The 12077-nt window shown below is 35.0% G+C and overlaps 1 long non-coding RNA gene across 9 annotated transcripts in view; it reads left to right on the top strand.

The window, feature by feature from the left end:
* The window catches only part of LOC126941064 (uncharacterized), a 93958-nt gene that overhangs the window by 33494 nt on the left and 48387 nt on the right, over positions 1-12077 (top strand). For 8 of the 9 annotated variants that reach the window (XR_007721071.1, XR_007721074.1, XR_007721070.1 and 5 more), the window contains 2 exons: positions 251-9445; positions 9570-9855. This is a non-coding gene — a long non-coding RNA (uncharacterized LOC126941064). The remainder of the gene's footprint in view (positions 1-250; positions 9446-9569; positions 9856-12077) is intronic. The other variant, XR_007721073.1, reaches the window with a different exon arrangement.

Consider the following 12077-nt stretch of genomic DNA (forward strand, 5'->3'; position numbering starts at 1 on the left):
TCTTTGGACAAGCCTCTTGCCTCTACAGAGTCTCTTGTTCCTTGGCTATAGAATGTAGGGTTCGGACTTGATGAACTTTAAGTTCCCTTTCATATTCATGCTTTTAGGTAAAAATCTTTGCGAGTCCTCTTTCTTTTGGACTTTAGTTTTTCATCTGGGATATGATGTTAGGTAATCATTCTCCTGCAGAACTGGGCACTGAGGGAGGGAGGAGAAAGTGAGCCACCTGATGCACACGTTCTCCATGCAGGCAGAGAAGACAACGTATCTTCACAGCTCTCCCACTGTGTGGCTGCTTGGGGGAAAGATGCTGCCAAATGAATGAAGGAAAGAAGGCTGGAATAGTGAGTGACCAGATCACACCTATAGGAGTTTGGACTTCAGTCTCTAAGAGCTGGGGTGCCACCTGAGGTTTTCAGGCAGCACAGTTATATATTTCAATAAAAGAACCTCTGGCTAAAGTGTGAAAGATGATGGGAGAGCTAAACTGGAAAACGAGGCACAAGGTAGGAGGTTACTGCAGTAGTTTAGGTAAAAAATGACAAAGACGTAGACTAAAGCAAGTGGAGAAAAAAGAAACATTTGAGAAATTTTAAGGAGCTGACTTTGTCACAGCTTCATGGGTGATAGGATGTAATGAGTGAGAGCGAGCACTTAGGGTATTTTCCCTGTTTCTCCATGCAAATTTTGCATTCTTTTCTATGCTACATCCTTATGCATTCTAATCTAAAAGTAATGTTTTGATTACTACTGATTATAGTTAAAAATTTCAGATAAAATTATCTATGTTTCTTCTGTGTATTCAGTTTGAGAAGTGCAGGTATAGAAAGGGAAGAAAAAGAGGCAATGGTTAGAACCCTAAGGAAAACTAACATTTAAGGGGCAGGCAGAGGTAGAGGAGCTGGTAAGGAGATTAAGGAGGAATGGTCAGAGAAGCTGGGGGTGAAGCTGAGAAAAATGTTACCATGGAAATGGAGAGAGGAGAGAACTACGGGGGCGAATGACTAATAGGGTCACATGCTGTGGAGAAGTCAAGGAAGTTAATGGAAATATTAACTTTGAGTTCAGAAATTAACAAACTCTTGTTGATTTTAGTGAAGGCGCATTCTGGTTACAGACACTAGATTGTCATGAGTGGAGAAGTAAATGAAGAGTAGAAAAGTAGGGCAATGATCCTGAGCTACCCTTTTCAGGAATATTGACTAAAAAGAAAGAGCACTGAGAGGGCAGTTTATTCAGTGGGAAGCATAGCGTTTTTGTTTTTTTGTTTTTTCAAGTGTCAGAGAGATGAATATTTTTGTAGATTGGGCAGAAAGACTCAGTAGATGTGGAAAGATAGAAACTACAGAGAATTAATTTCAATCTTTCAAATTCTAGAAGGTAAATGGGAAGTTTTAAAGGTTTTAAAAAAATATATACTATATCCTTTAACTTTCATTTCTAGAATGTTATCCTAGTTTTAAATGCTTTGAACACTTTTCTATAACTTAAACTCCACAATTAGAATTGTATCTTGAATATTTGATTAAAAATAAAATAAACAGAAATTTGTACAATTTTAGCATCAAAAAATTGGTAACTGCTTGCATACTCAACATTGAGAAAATTTCCATTGGCTGCTGTAAGAATATTTAGATGAAAATTATTGCGTTTTTACGTTGGATAGGTTAGACAAGCTCAAAATACTTGTCATACCCAGGAGCCCTTTCAAGATGTTCCTCCCCACTTTTTTTCTTAAATCATATTTATTCAGGCATAATTTACATGTAAGAAAATGCACCCATTTTAGTGTCCATTTCAAAAAGTTCTGACAAGTTTCACACCAGTGTAACCATCACCATGATCAAGATAAAAAGCACTTATATTACCTTAAAGAGTTCCCTTCCCCCCTTCCTAGTTCATCCTCACACTGCTACTGGCCATAGGAAATCCCTGACCTGTTTTCTGTCACCATAGATGTGTCTTTTCTAGAGTTTTAAATAGCATAGTGTGTACTCTTTTCGTCTGCCATTTTTAGCTCACTCTTATGTTTCCAAGATTCTTCCATGTTGTTGCAAGCAAATATTGGTAGCTATGCCTTCTTATCGTTGAGTAGTGAAGTCATGAATATACCAAATTTGCACATTTATTCACCAGTTGATGGACATTTAAGTTGTTTTCAGTTTTCAGCTGTTAAGAATAAGCTGCTATGAACATTCATTTACAAGCCTTTGTGTGAACGTATGTTTTCATTTTGCTTGGGCAAATACCTAGGAATGGAATTGCTATATCATAGGGTCAAATGGTAAGTGGTGTTTAGCTTTATGAGAAACTGCCAAACTGTTTTCCAAAATGGCTATACACTTTTTACATTCCCATCAACAATGTACGAGAGTTCCAGTTGTTGTATACTCTTCCCAACCCTTGATAAATCAGCCTTCTTTACATTTTAGCCATTCTAATGGGTATGCAGTGGTCTCTCACTGGGGTTTTAATTTGTGTGTCAGTGATGACTCATGATATTGAGCATTTCTCATATGCTTTTGGGAATTTGTGTATCTATTTTTAAGTGTTGTGTATTTAAATCTTTTGCTTATTTTAAGATTAAATTGTTTGCCTTCATCTTCCTGAGTTGCAAGTCTTCACATATTCCAGATTCAAGCCCTTTGTCACATAGAAGTATTATGCACATTTTCTTCCAGTCCTTGGCTTTTTAAATGGTATTGTTAGTGATATCTTTCTAAGAGCAGACATTTAAAATTTTAAGTCTGACTACTTTTCAAAAAAAAAATCATTTTTTTTTTATAACTTAGGAATCGTTTTCTGTTCCAAGGTTGTGAAAAAAAATCTCTCTGTTTTTCTTCTAGAAGTTATATAGTTGGGAGGCCGAGGTGGGCAGATCACCAGAGGTCAGGAGTTCGAGACCAGCCCAAACAACATGGAGAAACCCCGTCTCTACTAAAAATACAAAATTAGCCAGGTGTGGTGGCGCACACCTGTAGTCCCAGCTACCTGGGAGGCTGAGGCAGGAGAATCGCTTGAACCTGGGAGGCAGAGGTTGCGGTGAGTTGAGATTGCATCACTGCACTCCAGACTGGGCAACAAGAGTGAGACTGTGTCTCAAAAAAAAAAAAAAAGGAAAAAGAAAAAGAAAAAAGAAGTTATATAGGTTTAGCTTTACATTTAGAACAATGATCCATTGTGAGGTAATTTTCATGTAGGATATAAAGATGTTGGTTTTTTTTTTCTATATAGGATATTTAATTATTTCAGCACCATTTATCAAAAAGATTAGCATTTTCCCATTGGATTATGTTGGCACCTTTGTTAAAAGTCAATTGATCACATACCTACAGGTCTATTTTTGGGTTTTCTGCTTTGTTCAATTTATCTTTCACTACTATGTTACTGTCCTAGTAACTAACTTTATAATAAGTCTTGACATTAGGTAGGGTAAGTGCTCCAACTATGTTCTTATTCAAAATTGTTTTGGCTATTCTATATCCTTTGAATATTCATATAAGATTGAAAATCACTATGTTAATTTAATTTTTAAAAGCTTACTGAAATTTTGATTGGGGATGTGTTGATTCTATAGATCAATTTGGAGAAAAATTGCCATCTTAATTTAATTTGATTTGGAGAAATTCTGAAACAGTTTCTGCAGAATTGGTATTATTTTTTGCTTAAGTATTTTATAGAGTTCAATAATGAAACCATCTGAGCCTAAAGCTTTCTATTAATATGTGGTAAGACTTTAATTACAAATAAACTTAATTCATTTAACAGAATATAGGGCTATTAAGATCTATTTCTTTGAACTCACTTTTGTTAATTTTCATCTTTTAAGAATTTTGCCTATTTCTTTATCACATTTATTGGAATAAAGTTGTTCATAACATTCCCCTATTTTTCCAGTGTCTGTAGGATATGTACTGATATCCATTTGCTATTTCTGATATTGGTAATCTGTACCTTCTGTTTTTAATTTGTTTTGAATCATTCTAGATGGAAGTTTATCAATATGATTTATTTTTTCAAAGGCTAGGTTTTGGTTTAATTATTTTACTCTACTCTCTCTTTTTTACTTTATTGATTTTTGCTTTCATCTTTTTAATTTTATTTCTCCTACTTACTTGGTTTTAATTTGACTTTTTCTTTAGCTTCTTAGGGTCTATAACTCCTTTTATGGTGTGGCTTCTGCATACTGTGCCTGGGGTCACCAGACTGGTACCATATGGCCCCAGCACACTGAGAGATGATGGACCTCAGTGAGCAGCTGATGCCGTGTATTGATTTGCCAGTGGCCTGTAAGACGTTATGGAGTAAAAATTCTTTTCAAAATCATTGAAGTGATTAATGGATAATTGTATTGTTTCTGTCAAGAGGTTGAGAGCAAACAACGGAGTGAAAGTTTAATTGTGAGAGTAGAATAGTGAGTATTTGAGTCAAATAATGGTGCCCATTAATTAAGTAATGCATTTCTGCCACTAAAGGGACAGCAAAGTAGTTGTTAGCACTGCCTTGGATGCTAGAAGACATTGTAGTTTGTAATTAGGTTCTAATCTTGGTAGAGCCTGGTTGTATGGCTGATCTTGCGTTTCGACAGGGCCTGGACATGTTACTGAGTTTGCCTTTTCTTTGCATGAGTAACTTTACCATTCACTCTTCTTCATACTTGATGTTACAAAGCAAGTCTCTGATCAACTACTCCTGAGAACCAAATGGGAAAAATTTTAGTGATAAAGCAAAAACAGAAGACCCAATTTTATGTGTGTATTGTGTGATTCCGTGGCAAAAACATGTAGAAAATAATTGAAAAGAAGTATATGGGATTATATATAACTTTCATTTCCTTGTTTGTATTTTTCTTGCTGAAACCAGATTTCTTTAGACCTCACTTGCCTGTATATAAAGATATTAAGTGTAGTAACCCAAATATCTCTGGCATAATTCCCTGCCTGTTTAGGCAGAACTTGGCTCCTTGTAAACCCACCTCCTTTTCCAACATAAGGAATTCCCAAACATTATTGATCTGAGGTAGAAACTAGGAGTATCCTAGACTCAAGTAGGAACCTTAGCGATATATATTTTTTATCATTAGCATGTATTACAATGTCTTCATTATTCTCAGATTCTAGATTTTCACATTTATTTATAACCCCAAATTAATGCTTGCAATGTTTTCTGGTCGCTCATGGACATGTGCAGAGTGGAAAAAAAAAAAAAAAGGAGCCACCACAATGTTACCAGCTGAGTGAGCAAGGTGATGTCTGCCTTCTTGCTTCAGCTCTCATGCTGTAAACAAGTGTCCTTCTAGTGGTCTATTTAGTGCCATGTTTTTTACACTTTTGTGCTTTTTGTTAATAATTGTGCTGTTTGAAGTGGCCCCAAAGCATAGTGCTAAAGTGCTGTTTGGAGTTCTTAAGTGCAAGAAAGCTTTAATATGCTTTACAGATAAAACATATGTGTCAGTTTTGCTTCAGGCATTAGTTACAAAACTATTGGCTGTGAGCTCAATGCTCATGAATCAGCAATATATATTAAATAAGGTGTTTTTAAACAGAAACACAGAAAAACAAGGTTATGTATTGATCAGTTGATGAAAACGTTGTGATTAGAAGCTTGCTGGGATCTAACTCTGTATTTCCCCTAGGAGCAATGGTTCAGGATCTACTAATCCAGTGTTTGTGGTGGCTTTATAGAACACAACTATCATGAATAATGAGAATTGACTGTATTTTAAGAGGGAAAATGAAGATCTAACAAACAATACTGACTAGAATGCATATGAACCAGTAAGATTAACATTAATAATTCTAACTGATGGAGGAAGGCCAGAAATTGTGAAAGGATGTGGGGTCCAAGATCCAGAAGCCAGATACCTTTCCATTTTAGGCTTGAGGGAAAGAGATAGGGAGTAATCAGAGGAAGAAAATTTGAGGGGATGGAAGGGAATGGCAGAGTTGAAGACCAAATTTAAGGAATTAAGGTCATCTACTAAAGATGATGTGGAGGGTTAATCAAGGACTCAAAAAGGATGTCAGCATTTTGGAACAGTCACTGAGAGGTACTAAGGCTAAAAAATGAAATTGTACTTAAAATGAAAGAACAAACAACACTATTATGACTTTTTTTTATTAAGATACATAGAAAAATGAGGTTTATAAGCAGATTGTGTGGAATCTATTGTACAGATTGTTTAAATAGGCAGAATAATCACAAAATAATATTGTTTTCCCTAAGCCCTTGGCCAGGCTTCTATATTGGATGTGTGGTGGCAGAACTATCATTTTCAGGCAAAATGTATATGTTCTTGATACTAAAATAAATCGTTTGCGTGATTTTCAAGTGCTAGTCTTTATGTTGTATGTTTGCCGACATCCACTTAGTAGTAATTGGCAATTATTTATTGAATATCTACTAGATTACAGAAGCCAGAAATACATAAGAAATTAAACCTAGGGGGGAGGGATTGCATTGGGAGTTATACCTGATGTAAATGACGAGTTGATGGGTGCTGACGAGTTGATGGGTGCAGCACGCCAACATGGCACAGGTATACATATGTAACAAACCTGCACTTTACCCATATGTACCCTAGAACTTAAAGTATAATAATAATTAAAAAAAAAAGAAATTAAACCTAGCCTCAGTCATCAAGAATCTTAGCTAACAGTATATACTCCCAAATGAAGAGACAATTATGTTTCAGTGTGGTGAGTGCTGCAATGGGATACATGGGAACAGTTGGGAAGCCTCAAACCCAGTCCTGGAGGTTTTGTGAACGAGAACAGGACTGAGATAACTGGGCTACAAACAGCTGGCTGGGAGGGATTCTAGGTGGTACAAAGACCCACAGATACAAACCACATAAAATTGCATACCAGAATTCATACCAAAGTATCTATTCTATTCTATGTTTGTATTACATTGTCAAAACCAGTGGTTGGCATGAGTGCTCTTATAATTTTTCTGTGTAAAGTTTTATGGGACAATTATCATAATCATCATCAAAATTTTAATGTCAATATTTCTATAACTTGCATTTATTATTTATTCTTTTGAACTATTACATGTTCTGCCACTTTGATTATAATCAGAATATATTTAAACTTGGAATGGCCATAAAATAAATTGTTATCAATTTATAAACACATTAGGCAGAAATAAAAAGAGACATTTGTATGTCTATCATTCAACTATTTTCGAAACTCCACAAAGATGGTTTAAGAACATATTTTGTCACATGGAAAGGATTTGGGATGAATTTTTTATTTAATATCTTTATTAACTAGCTTTTCTAAAATAGTTTTTAATAACTCTCAAGCATTTTTAATGAGCCAATATTTTTCTCCCAAGCAAAGTTGTGAGAAAATGTTCAAGTAACAAGCCTTAAAGTTAAGGATTCTGGCAAAGTTTGACATTATAAACACATATATTTTTTGAAGAATAGATAATTTTTATAAATATTCATCTGGATGAATACTCTGCTTGGAAGTAGTTTGTATTTCAAATATAATAAATTGTACATTGATTTGTCTGTCTTTTGTATATGGAATAGGAGATACAAGTGATTTCAGATCTGTTGGGAGTTATTTTTATTCTTCAATTGGCTTTTATTAAAACACTATATAATACCTCCTTGCAACTAGAGTCCTTTTTGCTTTAGGACAATTTAAAATCACATAAATATTTCTTTTTTTCACACACAGACTCATTGAAAACAGTTTGGCACTAATTAGAGAAATTCATGTAAGCTATGTGGCCATATATTGCATATTAGCCATTTTCTCCGACCTGTCAATTGGAAGAATGTTGCTGTGAAAATATGGAGAACAGTATTTAAAATACATGTTTAAACTGCATTTGGCAGTTATCAGAGCTTGCTAAGGGATCTTGCATAATATTAGATGTATTTGAAAGTGTATTATTGGTTTAAGGAATACCTCTGTGGGCTTTTTTTTTTCTTCCCTAAATAAGTCATTTGAATTCCTATAACTTTTTCTGCATAAGAGTGAGTGTTGTACTTCATAAGAAATGTGTTATTTATGTCAGTCTATTTCCATGATGCTGCTGTGGTTTCAATTTTATATTGACATAACAGAGAGTCATGAATGGGCATTTGGGATATTTTAAAAGTCGTTGAATTGATATATTTGAACTGAAATGCTGTCCATTTTTCTGTTTGCTGTTGGAAGTAGATGCAGAATGTTTGCATTATTGATAGAGGGCTTTGGGTTAGTAGTTTCATGCAAGTAAATGGGATGTACTATTAATGACAGAAATGAAATTATTTTAAAAATAGTTTCAGTAGAGGAGAGAGAAAAACTAAGTTATTAACTTGACATTTTAGATATGAATTTTTAAGTTACTGAATATGAAAACTTTATATCACAGAGGTATAACCAAGGGGAAAATCATATTTGCTTTAGACTAAATGTAGCAGTAAATGAGAACCAGGAATATTCCCTCTTGCGATATCTATGATATACGCATGATAGATTTCCATGTGAATATCCAGATGTTGAAGAAATTCTCAGTCTTTTTTCATACATTATAGTGGACAGTTGTTACAACTATTAACTTCATACTGTATCATAGCAAATTGTGGACTGCTATTCAGGTTAAGCTGTGCTTATACACAGTTCTCACATAACTAAAGCAAGTGAGTGAGAAAGATACAAGGACATGCATGAAGTCATTCTATATATATATCTGAAAAGAAGCAAATCATTTTAAAATGTTGATACTTCACTAAGGCAAGCCATGCATTTGATCATTGTACACCAGTCTGTTCCAATAGCACATTGAAAAACTGCTGGCCTAGAGGACTCTGGCTATGGAGAACACCCATGCATTATAAGTGATCAAGATTTCTTTATTATCAGTGGAAAGTGGCATTACAAGACCTGAATTAATTGCAACATATGGATTTTATTGGATTGAGCTGTTCACCAAGTAGCACTATTGATTAAATGCTAAGATAAATGCTTTGATGAAATCTTGAAATCAATAAATCTATTTGCATTATGACTTTAAATCATTTGTTATTTTAAATGGATGTGATGGTGAGCCATCTGGGAATACAATTTGATGAATTATAGATAAAAATAATGATTGGACTTTATATCAGTTTTTGATTTTTTGGGGGGATCTCCAGTTGGGTGCCATTTCTAGAGATTTTTCAGAATTAGGACTTGGACACATTTGAATAAATATTATGTTCCAGGCATTGTGCTTGGGAAGGATGTATGTCCTTGTTAAAAATAAAAGCATTGTTTTCCTTTGGCAATTAAGGTGTTGTTTAAAAGATATAAAGATGTAGTTACCCACAATGACATCATTCTAAGACCTGGAAAATGGAAAAGGTTAAGATGTGGAGAACAGTGGCTCTCAAGTTTTTCTTCAGTGGAGAGATAAGAAATTAAACAACAAAAAGAACATGACACAGGAAACATTTAAGGTGAAAGAATGTTATTTTTTTTATAAGAATAACTGAATTAAATATTTTCCTTTAATATCAATTACAATTTTTTGAAGGAAATACATAAGAACTTTTTCTTTTTTTCCTTATAAATTATTTATAGGGCAAACAGAAGACTTTCGAGCAGGACACTAAAAAAGACAAGGAAAACCCTGGTGCCGATGAAATGCTAAGTGAAGCGTTAGGTAGTTTAATGTACAGTGTAGAGACATGTAGTATTGGCTCATTTCTGTAAACAATGAAAAGATTGTGTCATTTTGATTGCTGTTCCCTCAGGTAATTTCTCAAATGACGATATGAATGTATCTACATTTCTAATAATGAAATCAGCTTCATCGCTGGAATGGGATCCTGGTAGCAGACTTCTCAGTCATCTTGCAGCAATGTGGGTAAGCTGTACCAGCTCTCTTATTTATTTAACACCTTTATGTCAGAGTGGTCTAAGTGGTGGGAGTACAATTTTTTTTTAAAATCCATGATTTTTCAGTTTACTGAGAAGAGTGAATGTAACAAGTATAAGACATTCACAAGGGAAAAAACAGCAGCTGCATTCTCCCCCGTCTCCCCTTCTGCCTATACATTTAAGACCTAGCTTAGTCATTATGACTGATTGAGCAGAAACATTACTCACAAAATACCTACACACATTTCCTAATACCCATATCATGAAATAGGATCATGTGACCAGTTATGGTCAGTGAGTTGGAAGTAGAAGTAGAATTGATATAGTTCACTTCCAGGAGAAAGCATTATTAACAGGTATGTGATGCTCCAGTTCTCTCTTCTTCACTGTGGTGACCTGGAAGCCATGTGCTCTAGATGGTATAGGTATAACAAGGAATTAGACTGGGTCCTTCAGTCATCATTTTGAAGGGAGCCTCTAGACTCCATCATCTCCCAAAGCTGCTTTTGGTATGGTCAGAACACTTAAGATCAACCCTCTTAGCAGATTTCAAATATACAATACAGGATTATTTACCATAGTCTCTATACTCTATGGTAGATCTCCAGCGCTCATTCATCTTGCATAACTGAAGCTTTGTATCCTTTGATCACCACTCCCCATTTCCCCCAGCCCCCAACTCCTGGCAGCTGCTGTTCTACTCTGTGCTTCTATGAGTTTAACTATTTTAGACTCCTCATATAGGTGAGATCATACAACATTTGTATTTCTGTGTCTGTCTTATTTCACTTAGCATATTATCCTCCAAGTTCATCCATATTGTTGTAAATGGCAGGATTTCCTTCTTTTTTAAGGCTAAATAATATTTGTGTGAGTGTATGTGCTTATTGTGTATCACTCCCGTGGCTCTTTTCCATGTTGCTGAGGTTAGGGAACAAGCTGGACTAGTACGAGGCTCATTCCTTTTAGCACCTTCCCACCAAAAAGTACTTTCTTCCTTGGTCTACTATGGTTGGTCAGGAGGCTGGGGAACATACTCTTTTCTGAGAATCCTTTGCAACCAACAACTCTAATCTGGGTTGTGCCTAAGATTGGACAATGGGGACTTAAAAGAAACTGCCGACTCTCTCTGCCATTCAAAGGGACAATCTATGCTGTGTTGTCCAGATATCTCATATATGATTTTTTCATGATTCTCTGCATGATAAAAATTTGAAGAGACCACATGTTTTAAGAAAATATTATAAAAAAGAAAGCCAAACCATCTGAATTTCAATTTAGGGCTAATGAATATCTGGAACTCTTTTCTGCAGACATTTTTATCACAGGTGGTTGGACCACATTTATTTTTTAAACAGCTCATAGGTGCCTATACAAATTATATAATTAGAAAGATTTTGTCTTTGTGGTAAATTGAAGTAACTAGGGAATTTTAAAACTATCTGAGCATAGTTTTATATCAGTAATAATAAAAATAACAGATTATGTATCACAACTGAATTTTGATATTTGTATGACTCAAAGTACTTTTACTAGTGTATTATATGATTAGATTTATAGAAATAGTTTTTGAGGTACATAGCTTGGGTGTTCTTATGAATTCTTACTTTATAGATGAGGAAAAAGATGCTCGTTAGGTTACATGACTTGACCACAACTAATGAGGACTCACATCATATGCTCTGCCTTAAATCTCATAGTTTCAGCTTTGCAGCACCTGACCTTTCAACCCAACCCATGACTCAGCTCTGTGGCCAGCCTCATGAGGGGATTAAGGAAAAGGGGAAGAAGAGGCCTAAGTAATTTTTTCATAGATATTGAAAATTGATTCATAGGACCTGGAAATTCAAATGTTGAAAGCACAGCTATCATCACAGCTAATTATGGGGTTGCAGATGAGTTCAACTTATCTGGGCTCAATGACTAAGGCTTTTAGATTCTCTCCTTCCCTCCCTCCCTTCGTCTCTTTCCAGAATTTGTTTAGCTAAAGTGACTTATGATTCATTCAACAAATATTTACAAAGCCCTAATCCTTGCCTGGAAAATGTTCTTTTCTGAATGTCAACCTGGCCCCATTGGATTCGAACAGTAAGTTCTGAAAAGAGGATCTAAGCTTTGGCATACTGTTATCGGTTCAGTATTGCCTGGCTCCTTAGGGACTTAAATGGCATAGGAATTGGGAGCAAAAATTCCCATTATTGTACACAT

Source organism: Macaca thibetana, chromosome 18 (assembly GCF_024542745.1).
Source record: "Macaca thibetana thibetana isolate TM-01 chromosome 18, ASM2454274v1, whole genome shotgun sequence".
Lineage (NCBI taxonomy): Eukaryota > Metazoa > Chordata > Mammalia > Primates > Cercopithecidae > Macaca > Macaca thibetana.